We start from the raw sequence: 17,557 nt of genomic DNA on the forward strand, positions 1-17,557 counted from the left end.
TTAGTTTTGTTCGATGGGAATGTTATGTATGTGGTTGTTGATAATCTTTTAGGTTCTGTTAAAGTGAGGGTTGTGGATGTGGCTGGTAATGGTGTTTCCGTTTTGGTTGATAGGGATGTAGGAGTCATGGATGATGTTTCAGGTTCAGTTGATATGGGTTTTGTTATTGTGGAGGATGTTGTAATTTTGGTGGATGTGAATGTTGTAGCTGTGGATGTTTCAGTTGATAGGAATGTGGTGTATGTGTTTGAGGAAGGTGCTGCTGTTTTGGTCGCTATTGATATAGAATCTCTGGATGATGCTTCAAGTTCAGTTGATGGGGATATTATAGATGTGGATGATTTTTCAGGTTCAGTTGACTGGGATGCTGTGTGGGTTGTTGTGGAGGATGTTACAGGTTTTGTTGATAGGGATGATGTGGTTTTGGATGAAGTTTCAGTTTTGGTCGATGGGAATTTTATGTATGGGTTTGTGGACAATATTTCAGGTTCTGTTAAAATGAATGTTGTGGATTTGGCTGGTAATGGTGTTTCAGTCTTGGTTGATAGGGATGTAGGAGTCATGGAAGATGTTTCAGGTTCAGGTGATAGGGATTTTTTAATTGTGGAGGATGTTGTAATTTTGGTGGATGGGAATGTTGTAGCTGTGGATGTTTCAGTTGATTGGAATGTGGTGTATGTGAGTGGGGAAGGTGCTGCTGTTTTGGTTGCTATTGATATAAAATCTCTGGATGATGCTTCAAGTTCAGTTGATAGGGATGTTGTAGATGTGGATGATATTACAGTTATATTGGATGATAATGTTGTAGTTGTGGATGATGTTTCAGGTTGGGTTGATGGAGATCTTGAAGTTCTGGAAGATGTGACAGGTTTGGTTATTGTGGCTGTACTAGGTTTGGATGATGTTTCAGCTTCAGTTGATGTGGATTTTGTAATTTTGGAAGATGTTGTAGTTTTGGTGGATGGCAATGTTGTAGCTGTAGATGTTTCAGGTGATGGGAATGTGGTGTATGTGAGTGGGGAAGGTGTTGCAGTTTTGTTTGATAGGGATATAGAATCCCTGGATGTTGGTTCAAGTTCAGTTGATGGGGATGTTGTAGGTATGGACAATGCTACAGTTATAGTGGATTTGAATGTTGTAGTTGTGGATGATGTTTCAGGTTGGGTTGATAGTGATTTTGTAGTTTCAGAAGACATGTCATGTTCGATGATTCGGGCTGTTTTAGTTATGGATAATTTTTCAGGTTCAGTTGACTGGGATGCTGTGTGGGTTGTTGTGGATGATGCAACATGTTTAGTTGATAGGGATGATGTAGTTATGGATGAAGTTTCAGTTTTGGTCGATGGGAATTTTATGTATGGGTTTGTGGACAATATTTCAGATGTTGTGGATGTGGCTGGTAATGGTGTTTCCGTTTTGGTTGATAGGGATGTAGGAGTCATGGATGATGTTTCAGGTTCAGTTGATATGGATTTTGTTATTGTGGAGGATGTTGTAATTTTGGTGGATGGGAATATTTTAGCTGTGGATGTTTCAGTTGATAGGAATGTGGTGTATGTGTTTGAGGAAGGTGCTGCTGTTTTGGTCGCTATTGATATAGAATCTCTGGATGATGCTTCAAGTTCAGTTGATGGGGATATTGTAGATGTGGATGATTTTTCAGTTTCAGTTGACTGGGATGCTGTGTGGGTTGTTGTGAATGATGTTACAGGTTTTGTTGATAGGGATGCTTTAGTTTTGGATGAAGTTTCAGTTTTGGTCGATGGGAATTTTATGTATGGGTTTGTGGACAATATTTCAGATGTTGTGGATGTGGCTGGTAATGGTGTTTCCGTTTTGGTTGATAGGGATGTAGGAGTCATGGATGATGTTTCAGGTTCAGTTGATATGGATTTTGTTATTGTGGAGGATGTTGTAATTTTGGTGGATGGGAATATTTTAGCTGTGGATGTTTCAGTTGATAGGAATGTGGTGTATGTGTTTGAGGAAGGTGCTGCTGTTTTGGTCGCTATTGATATAGAATCTCTGGATGATGCTTCAAGTTCAGTTGATGGGGATATTGTAGATGTGGATGATTTTTCAGTTTCAGTTGACTGGGATGCTGTGTGGGTTGTTGTGAATGATGTTACAGGTTTTGTTGATAGGGATGCTTTAGTTTTGGATGAAGTTTCAGTTTTGTTCGATGGGAATTTTATGTATGTTTTTGTGGATAATATTTCAGGTTCTGTTAACGTGAATGTTGTGTATGTGGCTGGTAGTGATGTTGCGCTTTTGTTTGATAGGGATATAGAGGTTGTGGATGTTGTTTCAGGTTCAGTTGTTGGGGATGTTGTGGTTGTGGATGATGTTGTAGTGTTGGTATAGGGGAATGGTGTAGTTGTGAATGATGCTTTAGTTGATGGGAATGTTGTGTATGTGACTGGGGATGTTGTTTTGATCAATAGGGTTGTAGAACTTGAGGATGATGTTTTAGGTTCTGTTGATTGCGATGTTATAATTGTGGATGATTTTGTAATTTTGGTGTTTTGGAATTTTGTAGTTGTGTATGATGTTTCAGGTTCAGATGATGGGAATGTTTTAGTTGTTGATGATGTTTCAGGTTCAGTTGATAGGGTTGAGGATGACCTTTCAGTTTTGGTTGATGGGAATTTTGTGTATGTCATTGTGGATAATGTTTCACGTTCCGTTGAAGCAGATGTTGTGTATGTGGCTGGAAATGATGTTGCAGTTTTGGTTAATAGGGATGTAAAAATTGTGTGTGATGTTTCAGGTTTTATTGATAGGGATGTTGTATTTGTGGGTAGGGTTTCAGTTTTGATTGATGGGAATGTTGTGTACATGGATGTGGATAATCTTGCAGACATGTCTGTGGGTGATATTTTAGATGATACTGTAGGATCCACAACTCCAGGAGCAGTAATGCGTTGTTCGGTGACATATGCTTGCCCACTCTTTCTAAACAAGTATTGAGATGTATGGAACAAAATAACAATTGCCTTTTCATTTAAAAATGAATGGAGTAAACAAGAGGCAACAAAACATTAAAACCAAAGATATTGTAAATCAGAGGAGTTGTATACATGCAGTAAACAACCTAGCGGTTACAACATCTGGTCAGTTTCTGAAAGATTGCTAAATTGAATTCTGAAACCACTATTGTGAAAAACCTTTCATTCTGTCTTTGAGTAGTACACTTAACGACACTAATGGCTGCTGTGGATATGATCATATGCTAACTACTAATATGTACATATAAAAAGGTTTACCTGCGAACATAATTGACTGGCAACGGTGACGTTGTGTTGGGCACAATTCCTGTAACAAGACACACATTTAAACGTCTTAAAATTCAACAGAATTTGTATTATTCAAAGTGATGAATACGTTTGTATTATTCATCACTGATTGTCTCTGAGGAGGGACAAATTTCAATACAGAAATGTAATAAGTGAACCATTGATTCCAATATTCCAAGCAATTTAGTTTAGTTATTTACAAGAACATACATTTTGGATTTTTATTATTGAATTGTTTTGAAAAACAAATTCTATCTATATTGTACCTGAATGTAAATCCAATGTTGGAACTGTTATGTTTTGTTTTTATGGAAAGAGCATCCACTTGCCTGTAATTATAATGAGGAGGGAAAGGGTTTTCTCTGCCATATTGTGACCTGGACATTCCCTCGTGTATGTTCCTGGTAGGAAACAGGCCTGTGGTTATAAAATACATGGGGTAATGTTATTTTTACAGAACAGGCTGCTCAGATAGTTGAAGTATACAGGCAGATTCCAGCAGGTTATTTGAAATCATCCTGCCATGCGATTTATGACTTAAACAATTTTATAAACATGTCAGATCAGTGATCAAACGCATCCTTAGTACTCACTTTCAGAACTAACATTTGCTGTGTGAAAAACTTTAATAAGAAGCTGATTTAACAAACCAGAATGAACAAGAGAATGTTTACGATCGGGACTGAAGAGGGTGAATTTCAAGAAGTTCATATAACAGGTCTGAAAGTTCACAATTATTAACTTCAGAGTACCACTAAGAAACATTTAATCCATGGGTAACTTCATTTGCCTGAAAGATCGAGTAGTAATGTAGCTGTCCTTTATGTATCTTGCAAATTAGGAAATCATGCAAAACCAGCATTGATATGGCTACATGTAATGTTAACACTGCATGTAATGTTAACAATTTTTTTTTACTATTGTCAGGACCTGACTGCAGAGATGCCTATCTTGACATTTCTATGTTTAGTTTTTTGGTTGTCCCCAATTAGAGGCAGCAGCCCTGTGTTGTCTGTAATTGGAGATCCTATTTGAGATGCTATTTTTCTACCTAAGTTGTGGATTTATTGTTTGTGCCATGTGTATTTTTGTTCTTGGTTGCTGCCGCTCCTTTCTGTTGTTTTGGAAAGAAACTATTAAAGGAATGTTTGCCCTCAGTCTCTTTGTGCCTCGGGTCCTGTCTTCCAACCACTTTCACCCCTTCCTACATGCTTATGATATCACCTCTGTCCATGATGTTTTGTGATGGACTTCTTTGTTGTTTTCCCAGTGTATTTTCTTGTTGTTTTTCTGCCTGAACTGTTGCTCTCCATAATTTAAACATAGCAAAACATTTCAACATGTAAGTGATACATTGTATGTTGTAATTATTGGGACAGTGAGGCATATTCTTTTATACTCAAAATGTTTAATTTGAAATCAAGCAATTATTTATGTTGATCGATGTGTGTACAAGTACTAAACTTAAGTACTTCAATTGTACATTACATTCATCTGTTTCTTTTGGTGTTCTGAAATACTGTATTTTACAGTATATGATGTATTAAGAATAGTGTCATTTATATTTTTCATCTGAAAAATACTACACCTGATAAAAGTATCTAACATAAACAAGTAATTGAACCAAGCACGTTACAGCAACACTGTAAATCAAGAATTGCTCTGTAAGATAGGGAATATTGTATTTACCTGACTTGGGAGGAATGGTCGTTCTCAACCATATGCTTGTATATCAGTGAGTAGTGTAGCTACTAGCTTTACTGTCCTATTTCCTACAGTACCTACTTTGCATCCCAGCAAGTCATATCTCCTCCACACTTTTAACCCTGTCAGACAAATATGCATATTTTGCACACATTTTATTACTCATTTTATGTTTGAATATAACTGCAACATTTTGTGGTTTAGGCTATGTTTGTTTATGGTAAGTTATGTTGAGGAATGGGATGAGATGAATATTTTGGCTGTGGATTATATTATTTTAACAATACCTACTGTATTTGCTGTTTTAGATGTTATATAAATCTTTTGAACAGGGCAACATATACATTTTGTGTTGTATCATTACTGCTGTCCTTAAATTCACATAAGAAATCGACTTGTATACATTTTGGTTCCATGTTGTTTGTGGCAGCTGTGTCCCATGTTTTATTAATTCTTTATCCACCAGGGGGAACCCTTGCATGAAACTGTTGAGAGCTATTTATCACAGAGAATACTTAAAATTGTATACATACCGTATCAGTACATTAATAAGTCAGATGTGTTTTTTTACAGGCATAACATGCTGTTAATGTATCTCTTCTATGTGTTTTAAGAGAGAAGTGAAGAAAGATGAAAAACAGAATAAAAATGCTGGGCAATTTAAAGTGTGCAGAGTCATTGAAAGGCAAGGCAATTCCAGGGGGATCAGGGTTAAAGTTCAGCAACATCACCTTTGATCAGATTTACATGCTCTTTACATATATTGTGACAGTAATGGGTTTCCTAGAAGCATAAAATTTGCTACTCAAACTGATGAGAACCAATGCTTTATATCTCTCTTCTCTTACATCACATACTGTACATGTGGACCAGAAAGGATTTGGTTAACACATAAATCGCTATGAGCTCCATGTTTTACTGGCAAGCTGGTGAAAATGAGAACAATACTGTGGTTGCATAGCATCAGCATCCATGATTGACTGGTTCTCTGTGTGAAACTGCAAGGATGAACATAATGTTAGAGCCTAATGAGTGAGAAAGACTATTCCTGTCAGAATGGAAACTGGGCCATAGGTGGTGGGCCTTCCTCTATACTGTCTCACTTCCTGTTTTCCAGCCCATCGCTCATCTCTTCAGCCAGATAAAGAAAAATATTAATTTAATATTAACAGGACAAATTTCCCACATGGGCAGCATGGTCCACAAGGTCCAGGGTGGAGTGGAGCTGGGGTGGTGGCATTTTATATGTGGGGCACTACTGTAAATTTCACAGTTATAATATATGCACTGTTCAGATGGGGTCAGAAATACAGTATATTAATACCCACTTAAAGCCACCACTCCTACACAAACTGACTGTTACATAATAGAACTCCTACTGTTACCAGCTCATCTACTGTTGCTCACGAGCATATTCCCTGTACCATTCTGGATTAAAACGCTCAGCGCATGTCCTAAGGCCAGTACCCAGAACCCTTAGCAAGACCACTTTCACAAAGACATCTTGATTCATAAACACAATAGATGGCACGTGACCATGGTCCCTGGTAGGACATCATCAATTTAAGCATTGTATTTCAGAGGAACATACTAAGGTTCTAAGGGAACAACACATTACAGAAAATAGTGCTGAATGGATAGGATGGAATTGCAGAGTGGAACATTGCATATCGTAAAGGCAATGCTACAACGATAACCTATTAAACTTTATTGCTACACATTTTTTTGGGGCCATAACGGCACATTAAGAAATTCATTGTGGGAGTTTTCAGAAGGATCATGAAGATGAATGGATGGTTTATCAGGTTCTGTTTGTACGATGGGCTGATTCTTCCGATACCTGATCTAATCAGTGCCACTCTCCACCACTAGGGTAACAAGGCTCACAAATCAGGTCATTCTCAGATCTGCTACAGCCTCACTCTGAAACTGGAGCTCTAACCAGCTCCGCTTTTTAGAGCTTGAGTCCAAAGTCAGGTTTACCATATGATTTATAGTACAGGCTTGAATGAGAGGCTGCATTGTTTGTTGGAAGGCTTCCTCAGTCTTTTCAGTCCTTGCACAGGTGCAAAGGCACTGTAAACTTCAATTCAGGCTAATGGATGCTGTGCAGTTACAGTTAATCCGTGGTTCTGTCATGAATCAGGATGAAAATTAAGCTGGCCTTAAAAGGGAAAAGGAGAGTGATGGTTTCAACTGTACTATTCATCTTTCCACTATACGCACACACTTGGCATCTTAAGATGATTGCATCAAGATGATTGCATCTTAAATACCCATCATGCACTACTAGGATACTTACTGAGTCAAGTTGTCAACTTGGGATTTCATTGAAGTGGAGTGAATGAGGAAAAAGTAATATTTGCTACCAGATGGGTTGTTGTGTATAGGGTGCCCTTGACCGCTGAGCTCCAGTATGTCTTCACTGGTCCTGAACATTGATACATAACAGACCTGCTTCTAGCCTTGTCCCCTGATCTCAATGAGCCTCCACCCTTCCCTGTCCTGGTTTCATTCTGTCTAATTATTCTAAAAGTTCAAACTAGAACAGCTTGGGTGACCTTCGGCAACTAGTTTAGGGAGGCAGGGAGATGTGTCGAAGGGAGGGTGAGAGGGAGAATGAGCAAGAAAGACACCAGAAATAGGATCGCTGTCCCGGAGAGATGTCTCCAAAAAGCAGTTGGAGGAATATAAATAACTTTTTAGTAGGTCGTATAGACCAGAGAGTCATGGTTAGATACCGGCTCCACTTTGCTGGTGACTGCAACTCTGAGTTTCTTTGTTGGTTGGTTGTGGGTCTGGGGAGGTGGTCGTGACAGATCGCTTAAGGTAGCAGTATTTATACCCAAAATGCTTGACCGCATTAAAATTGTAACATTAATTGGTAGGAATAATAAACGTAACTGACATGAGATTGAGGTCTGTCACTTGGAGTTTTAATATCAAGTAAATAATGCTGACATGGTTGTAAAACTCTTAACACCCTGCTCAGATATAATGTACTGGATAGTTCACTGTCATCTGAAGAAACAAACTTTGATTAGGGGATATTGAAGACCTCCATCCGCATTCTTTTAGGATCTATATAATGATATAAAATATGTATTCCTGTCAACTAGAATACAATAATAATAACAATAATAGTATATATTCCCACTCTGTAATTTTGACCTTGACATTAAGCCATTACGTGTAAGCCCTCAGACGGTAAAGCTTATTCTTCTGAAGTAAACCACATATCTCAGGTAATAGCTGAGAGAAAAGGTCAGCACTAAGGAATATTAGGTGGGACTGATGCTGAGTGTTGTGGTAGAGGCCATGTTCTTTCTGACATAGATGACATATACATCCATCTCCTCCCCTCTCCCTCCAGGGTTAGCCGAAGCCTTTAAGACCACAGGTTATTAATGTGTCAAAGAAATGGGAGCCTGGTGACGGGCAATGTTCCGGGCTGGAGTCACATGCTATACATACCCAGCCTGATGATAGGATTATCAACCACACTCAAGTGAGACACCTGTAATGTGAGGGAACCTTGATGTGAGCATGGATAGCAATGTGAACATGTTGTGTGAAACAAATTGTCCATGTAACAAGCAAATTGGCGTACCGTGACCCCACTCGATCCCTCATTCCCGTTATGCCCCCCTCCCGCTCTAGGTCCTGCCCATAATGAGTGGACAGACAGGGGTTTAGCTCAAACTGCTGCAATCTGCAGAAAGCACCCCTGTGTAAGCACTGTGCCGGCCAGAGCCTGGCTGCCAGTAGCACCCTGATATCCTGCACTCAGCTCTTTCCCTTTGTCATTGTGGATTGTGGATGGGCCCTCCATTAAAAAGGGGGGACCAGGTAGGGACAGAACACACGGCCAGTGATGGAATGGAGCGACTGGGGGAGGGGGTGCTACTGAACACTGAAAAAACTCTACACTCCCGAAAAAAGATAGGCTATGTGAGAACAGAGATGCACTTCTTAATCTTTTGCCAAGTATTTGATGACATTAGAGACAGGTTCCCCCAAAAAATGATTGGCCCCATAGAATTTGAAAACATTTAAATATGTTTTAGACAAAATAGCATCACACAATCACAGTTGCAAGATTTGTAACTCATTGCCATGAGAAAAGGGCAGCCAGTGGATAAAAAACAACACTGCAAACTACTTATATTGAAATGCAGTCAACCTTTTTGAAAAGGACAGTTTTATTGTTGGTTTTCAATTTTTTTATTATAACTATTTTTTTTTTTTACAATTATTAGTGTTGTTCATAACAATTATAATCGTATACATTGAACATTTGCCAATACTAACACAATGTTTCTCCTGCCTACAAAACAATTTGAGTTTGAATGAGGACAGGGAGAGAGCAAAGCATGGACATCTAAGCTGGGTTGGTTGACCATTCCCAAATTATCAAGGCAGAGATACAGATTATTCAACAAATGTATGGAAAAACATACTGTATAGAAAAAAAAACAAGCAAGGTCAAATGTTTTGTTTTACTATATAGTGAGGGATGTTTGGTCCCCAGGAGGACATTAAAAAATATACACATATCAACTTATCTAAATGGGGATACCAAAGTTGATTGCTTTTACTACAGCTTCAGCTATACATGATTGTACTGGTTCACCTTGCTGACACTGTTGAGTCCAGATGCAGAATGTCTAACCTGGGGGCTTTATATTCTGTGCATTATAAGGCTGAGTGAAGCTTATAATGGAGTGGTTGGAAGTAGATAAAACTTAGAGTGCACAGACATGAAACAGTTCATAGACCAAACTGGTTAATGGCTAAAGCCAGAATATGCTAGCATTTTCCTAGCCTATTTGTCAAAAACATTGACAAAGCTTATACTTTTCACTTAATAGAGCAATTTCTGCTTCTCTGTCTACAGTTACTGTAAGACTAAAGTAAAAGTTATTGCTTGTCTTTGAAATATATAGAAAATACAGTTGCTTTGCTTTTTCAACCGTTGTCATTTTCTGTGACAGTTGTTCTGTGCAAAATAACTAAATTGTAACATAAAAATGCATGCTAGCTTAGTAATTGCTTATTAGCTTTTTCTACGTTGCGGGCTATCTAACATCGATTTGCCAGGATGATCACATCGATAGTGAATTAAACATTTTAAGTTAGACCAACACGTGTTTCACATAATGAATTGCATACATTTTGGTCAGGCTCAATTACAGTGTAATGTAGGCTACTACAACACGACGCCCTCCAAATGTAACGTTCCTCAGCTCACAATTGCAGAAAATATATCGAGTACGCCTAGCATTCATGGGCCCCAAAAAGAAGCCCAATATTTCGATTAATAATTGTAGGTTTGAAGTAAGTCTGGAATTATCAAACAGCGATGGCACCAGGAACAGGGTGTCCACAGGAGTTATTTTGTGGAGGTTTTGATTGAGTGTGTACGCGGTATTTGAATGTGATTGAGCTCAGCCCCCCACCTTCCCTTATCATTCATTCTTCCTTGCTTTCTCCCTGTTGAGCGAACTGTAGGGAACGACGGTCGGAGGTTAGCTAAGAAGACTGGGAACCTGCGGGCACCACAGATGATAACTTGTATAAAGATGTTGTTATGCTTTGCGAGTACAACCATTGCATTACCGTTATTAGTTCAAATGTAGAGGGCTGCTTGTTATGTTTCGCAGAACGTCGTGCTGCACAAGCAGCGTGAACAGATCTGATTCAAGGATGCGGATTTAACAAAATGCGCTGCAAGTGGGATTTTAATCATTAACATTAAATTAAGTCACTGATGCCTGTAACAAGAGACTATATTTATGTTAGTTTTATATCTTATTTTTGACGCCGTACAAATATCGAGACCCTTCCACTAACGAAGATAAACCACGAGAGAGGGTAAGAGTGATTTTTTTCTTCTTCTCAAACACCTCCACCACCAACCAGCTAACGTTAGCTAGCTAGCAAACGTGGACTACTCCGAATATTCAGGTAAAGCCGTTATTGGGATGCCCTTTATTGACATTTTAAAATAGCACATTATTTACTCATATATTGTCAATACAGTAATAAAACAATGGCTCTCAACTTGGCTAACAAGGTGTCTTCAATTGACTACCTCGCCATGCTGTGTTGCCTTTGTTTGAGTCAGTGTTCGCCAGCTAGCTTGATTGCTAGTTGCCTCCCCTCTCCTCATCCTCTCGAGTCAGCCAGACATCCCTGGCGCTGTGTCACTGTCTGACGTCCCGCTGATCATGACAGTCGCTTTGGGCAAGGTATCTAGTTCTCAATAAATTGTACATGCATTGCCTGGCTCTCAAATTACCACACGGTGTTTATTTTAGGTAACTTCATCAAATGTTTGTACACCAAAATAAATAAATATTCTGCTTGACGAGGTTCATGGCATGGGGGTTTTGGTAAGTCACTCGTATGAGTAAACCTGTCTGTTGCGCTGTATCATCAGACCAGTAAAACGACACGAGAATTTGGGGGAACGCAGTAGCTAGCCACCATCATCTGCAATTTTATTTCCTTATGAACGACGTAATTTTATGGAAAAACGGCTGGCCTGCTAGTTCGGCGAAGATTCTGTAAATATGCATACATGTATTTTATTGATATCCACCACCTTCTTTAAAGTGTTTTTTATTCTCTGGATAGAGGATGTGTGGCCTTAATGAGTATGACCGGTTTCTAGTAATATGTTTATAAGAATACAATATATGCCTCACCTTTTATGATTTATTGAAAAATAAGTCTGTGATTTTGTCAGCTAAGGCTTAGTATACAACCATATGGGAAAGGTATTATCTATCTTTGAAAATCGTACAGTTGGGTTCCCTGATCCCTGACAGACCCTTATATATATTTTTACATGTATTTTACCCTTTACCAGGCAGGTTGAGTGAGAACAGATTTTCATGGGGCAAGGGCTGGAATATAGATTTGTTTCACCTTCTTGGCTGGGAGATTTGATCTAGCAACCTTTTGGTTACTGATCAAATGCCTGTTCTAACTCTAGACTACTTACCAAACCTGCTGTGATTTAGAGTACAGTGTTGTGAGATCTCAATTGATGTAGCCCCGCCATTGGTATATTATTGGCTTGTTAACCTTAGGATTTTGTAAATGAATTGTTTACATTGAGTAGTGGCCAAATTGTCAAGGTTGATTATCTTTGAATGTTTTAAAATCTGGAACCTTTCCACCATTTACATGCCTACTGTATTTTCTGTGTTTTACAGCAGAGTGTTGACTATTTCAGATCTTTGGATAGACTGTTGGACAGATGAGAATGTGTCCAGTAGTTGTTGCCTATGCTATGTGGCAAAGCGATGCATGGATGGTTGGACAGTTCAGGTTATGGAGGCTGGAGAATGTGGGTGTGGGCCCCCCATAGTGCTGATGCTCAAAATCACTCCCATACAAGTTTGTTTCAACTCCTGCCTCTCACAGCCTCATTGTGCTGCAGTCAACCATGTCAGTTAAGCTAAGCCGTGCCATTATAACTAGCAGTGTTATTCTTATCAGATGAGCGGAGCTCCAGGCAACATTCTTTTGTGTAAGTAAAGGCTAGCCTGCCATTGAGAGGTCAAATAGTCTTTATTTACCTCTTTGTTTCGGCCTATTTTTCTGTATAAAAAAATACATAAGATTGTTGAATCATTGCAGGCATGTGCATCTTTCACTTTCAAGATGATTCAATGCATATTGCATATACTTGGGCTTTGATACAATACAGAAACATTATGTTGCGCTTTAAAACAGCAGTGATTCTGTTTGATTCAAATAATTGTTTAGGTGCGGTAAGATTCCATGCACTAATATTTAATGCGTATTTCCCCCCCCCTCCCAATTTAAATTAAATGTTTTTTGCTAATTGAGTTCCTGAGGTGGGCCTTTGAGATGTATTTGATTGTGGTGATGTTGCTATTAGATGTGACACTACAGATATAGTGGCTTTTATTGATCTCATAAGAAGTGTTCTCACAGTGACTGATTGCTGATGGCAGTGCCCAACACCAATACCATTATAGTTTGAACCATGTTTTGAGGCTGTAGGGTGTTTTTTTTACATAAGCCGTGTTTCCACTGCAGGAACTCTACCCAGGAACTAGGAACCCTTCGAGGAACTCGAAGGGTTCTGCGTTTAAAAGTTTACATACCCTTGAATGTTTGGCCTTGTGACACACACAGGTTAAAATGTCAGTTAAAAGTTAATTTCCCACACCTGTGGCTTTTTAAATTGCAATTAGTGTCTGTGTGTAAATAGTCAATGAGTTTGTTAGCTCACATGTGGATGCACTAAGCAGGCTAGATACTGAGCCATGGGGAGCAGAAAAGACCTGTCAAAAGGCCTGTGTAAGCAGGTAATGGAACGTTATAAAGATGGAAAAGGATATAAAAAGAAATCCAAAGACTTGCAAATGCCAGTCCGTACTGTTCAATCACTTATTAAGAAGTGGAAGATTCTGGGATCTCTTGATACCAAGCCAAGGTCAGGTAGACCTAAAACGATTTCAGCCAAAACTGCCAGAAGAATTGTTCAGGATACAAAGAAAAACTCACAGGTAATCTCAGGAGAACGACAAGGGAAATACAAGAAGCCTTTACTGCGCCAATGCCACAAAAAAGCCTGGTTACAATATGCCTGACAACACCTTGACACGCCTCATAGCTTCTGGCACACTTTAATTTGTGTGTCAAGACCAAAATCAAGCTTTATGATCACAACCATAAGCGCTGTGTTTGGAGAGGGGTCAACAAAGCCTATAGTGAACAGAACACCATCCCCACTGTGAAGCATGGTGGTGGCTCACTGATGTTTTGGGGGTGTGTGAGCTCTAAAGGCATGGGGAATCTTGTGAAAATGTATGGCAGTTTGCAATCTTCTGCACGAAAGCTGCACATGGGACGCTCTTGGACTTTCCAGCATGGCAATGATCCTAAGTACAAAGCCAAATTTACCCTCCAGTGGTTACAGCAGAAAAAGGTGAACGTTCTGGAGTGGCCATCACAGTCTCCTGACCTTAATATTATCAAGCCCCTCTGGGGAGATCTCAAGCATGTGGTTCATGCAAGACGACCAAAGACTTTGCATGACCTGGAGGCATTTTGCCAAGGCGAATGGGCAGCCATTGCACCTGCAAGAATTTGGGGCCACATAGATAACTATTATAAAATACTGCATGCTTTCATTGATGTTAAAGGGGGCAATACACAGTATAAAGAACTAAGGGTATGCAGACTTTAGTTAATATTTGTCTTTTTTGCCATGTTTTGTTTTATGATTGTGCCCTTTTGTTATGACCTACAGTTGAATGTGAATCCCATAAGAAATAAAATGTTTTGCCTGCTCACTCATGTTTTTTTTTTTTTTACAAATGGTACATATATTTCCCATTCTCCAAGGGTATGCAAACTTTTCAGCACAACCGCGTGTGTGTGTAGTATCTCACAGAAGTGAGTACACCCCTCACATTTTTGCAAGAATTTGATTATCTTTTCATGTGACAACACTGAAGAAATTACACTTTGCTACAATGTAAAGTAGTGAGTGTACAACTTGTATAACAGTGTAAATTTGCTGTACCCTCAAAATAACAGAACACACAGCCATTAATGTCTATTCCACTGGCAACAAAAGTGAGTACACCCTTAATCTGCACAATACACAACAATGGAAGTCAAGACCAAGACGGCAAATTATCTGGCGCAGGGGTTGCAGGACTCTGCAGTGTGTCTATTCCTTACAGTATACTAAACACAAAATGTAGTTGCATGTGTTGTGAATTTATCGAGTTTTCACATTAGCAGTTACCTGATTTTTGTGAATTTATCGAGTTTTCACATTAGCAGTTACCTGATTTTTACCCTGAAGATAAAAGCTCACACTGTTGTAGTTTTTCTGCTGTTTAAATTCATATTTGGTAATCATTCATAACTACTCATACTATAACACCATGCTCAACTCAATGAGCAGGTCGTAGCCTAGCTTGGTCAGAGGCAGCAACTACGTCAAGAGGAACACGATTTTCCCCTTGATTCTAACAGAACTTCATTAATTGGTTAGAATTGTGAAGAACAAGTAGAATCGTGCACCGTTGAAACGAAAGCTGTCATTTGCTCTTGTGCACTTCATGTAGAAACAATTCCGTAGGTAATGCAGTTTTCATGTCTTCCACAGCAAAATCTCAAACTAATCTTAAACACATCGGACACTGTAGGCTCCCAGGTACTATCTAAGCAACACATCATTGGAATTATTCCAAAACTGTTTAGACATTACTGACTTACCATAAATTAATAATGCTGGCATTTGTAGAAAAACATTTGTACTCATTATAATATAATATTGGCCTAACGGTATGGTAGGCTATTTAAATCTAATTAAAAAAAATAACCTTGCCATCTCTTTTAATACAAAATAAACAAATTACTCTTTTTTTTATGAGTTATCTAATTCTTTGCTATTATATATATATATATATATTATATATATTAGGGAGTACATAATTTGACACTGGAAACTAGAGCACTGCAACATTTTTATTGATTGTGATGAAATTGGCCTTTTCATTTATGGTTTGCTCCAGGGAGGTGCTTTTTATTCAAGTGTACCTTTTGTAGTCTGCCAATAATATGTGCCATTTCGAAACAATAATCAATGAATAATCATTTAGCTTTAATAGTAAAATAAGACCGAATGTTTTGGAAAATGTTTGTTGTCTTTGCTTGACCTCTTTATGTTTTTGCAGTAGCCAGCTATTTAGCTACTGTATTGGTTGTGGAATGTTGTTTGGGTGCTAGCTCATAAAAGCCATCTTTTAAGTTGTTGACAAATTATCTTAAGCATTCAAGTAAAATGATAATAAACATGAATCTTAACATGAATCTATTTTAACATTAAGAGTACTTGCATAAGCCCAGAAAATATCTGGAGTCTTCTACACAATAAATCTGATTAGCTTAAAATAAAAAGTTACATGGATAAAACAAGCTGTTATATTGGTAGATGTATCACAAAAACATATATTTTTCTCTTTTTTATTTGAATCAAAAGATTAAGTTAGGCTTTAATCTTAAAGGAGCTTAATTAGAACACTTACCCTAAGCCTAGTTTAATTTTCATTATCAAGGCCTTAGACAACAACTGGAGACAGCTACTACATGGATGCCAACAATGTGCATAGATATGGAGTTGTTGACAAGGAGGAAGAATGAGATTGTAAGTCAGATGTGCTGGGCATGCATTTTGCAATATTGTTTCAGGTTGCCTAGGCATGGCTTTGTTTGCTTTTCAGTGTTCAAGGAAGTTAACAATATCCTTATTGTGCTGTTGAATTTTGATTATTATAATGAAATAATATCTATTTTGTCTGTATAGGGAATGTAACAGGTGCTGTTTATGTTTTTATTTTAATTAAGCACGGTATAGTTGTTCGTTCTTCATTTTATTTTGTTAATGATTCAAAAGTGCAAATGAACAATTCCCACTTATTTTATTTTATCAGATATAGTATTTTAACCTTTTGCAGTAGGCCTATTTGAGAAACTGGCTTTTCCTTTGCTAATCTCAGGCTTTAGTTGGGCAGTGTCTAGTTCTGAATTTTGAAAATAAAGCCAATAGAAACTTGGTTGTTGTAGGTAAGAAGTTAAAATTAATCTATACACCTACAGTTTATATTCAGGCTTGATGCAAGATTGAAGGTTCCTTTGAAGTATTTCTCTGTATTCAAATGTAACATTTTAAGGTTCTAGGTTAAAATAGTTTTAAATAAAATAGAATGTGAATTTTTTTAATGTAGCACACAGTTCCTCACTTTCGTTCTCCATCATGTTGAACTCAAACGTTTTCTACAAGTGAATCTAATTTAGAAAATTTGCTGTCTGTGGTTCTGAAATATAAGGTGTTGTAGTGTGTTACAGTTAAAAATAGTTTGCATAAACATTTTTCATTCATTGGCTTTAACTTCTCTTATAGTTACGAGAAAGCACTTTGTAGTCTGTCAGATTTGGTATCAGAATCATTAGGAGTAATGTTATAGAGGCTGAATCTGGGAAGGCCACCAGGTGCAGATGTTTTTAGTTCTGGTTGTCTTGTCTTGTCCTCAAGTAATTTTTCTTATTACTTCATCAAACAGTGCCTTAAATAATATAAGAACTTGGTTTTATGTTGTGATGCACGATGATATCGGCACGACATCGGTATCTGCCGAATAAAGCTTAAAATAACCATCATCGGCAGATATGAATATTTCTGCCGATGAGCCTTGCCGATAGGATGGCGTGTTTACTATGCGCACGTGACGATCGTGAACGTAGCATGAGCGCCAGCAACTTAAACTTCCAACATGTCGGCTGTGTGGAATTATTTCCAGATCTGTAAAACATATAACAAACTTGCTATTTGCAATACTTGTAAAACACAAGTGATGCGAGGAGGCGTGAAACAACACTCGTTCAACACTACAAATATGATTAGGCATCTTAAGAGCCATCATCCTGAGCAGCACCAAGACTTTTTGAAAAGTAAGAAGGAAAAAACACCGGCAAAAACCCAGCAGCAGCCTCTGCTT

General features: G+C 38.2%; 1 protein-coding gene across 4 annotated transcripts in view; it reads left to right on the top strand.

The window, feature by feature from the left end:
- The first annotated feature begins 10,446 nt into the window (after positions 1-10,446).
- The window catches only part of LOC105027840 (spectrin beta chain, non-erythrocytic 1), a 75,272-nt gene continuing 68,161 nt past the window's right edge, over positions 10,447-17,557 (top strand). For 2 of the 4 annotated variants that reach the window (XM_010900139.5, XM_010900141.5), the window contains exon 1: positions 10,447-10,874. The gene's annotated coding sequence lies outside the window, so the exon portion shown is untranslated. The remainder of the gene's footprint in view (positions 10,875-17,557) is intronic. The other 2 variants (XM_010900145.5, XM_010900143.5) reach the window with 1 other exon arrangement.

Source organism: Esox lucius, chromosome 7 (assembly GCF_011004845.1).
Source record: "Esox lucius isolate fEsoLuc1 chromosome 7, fEsoLuc1.pri, whole genome shotgun sequence".
Taxonomy (NCBI): domain Eukaryota; kingdom Metazoa; phylum Chordata; class Actinopteri; order Esociformes; family Esocidae; genus Esox; species Esox lucius.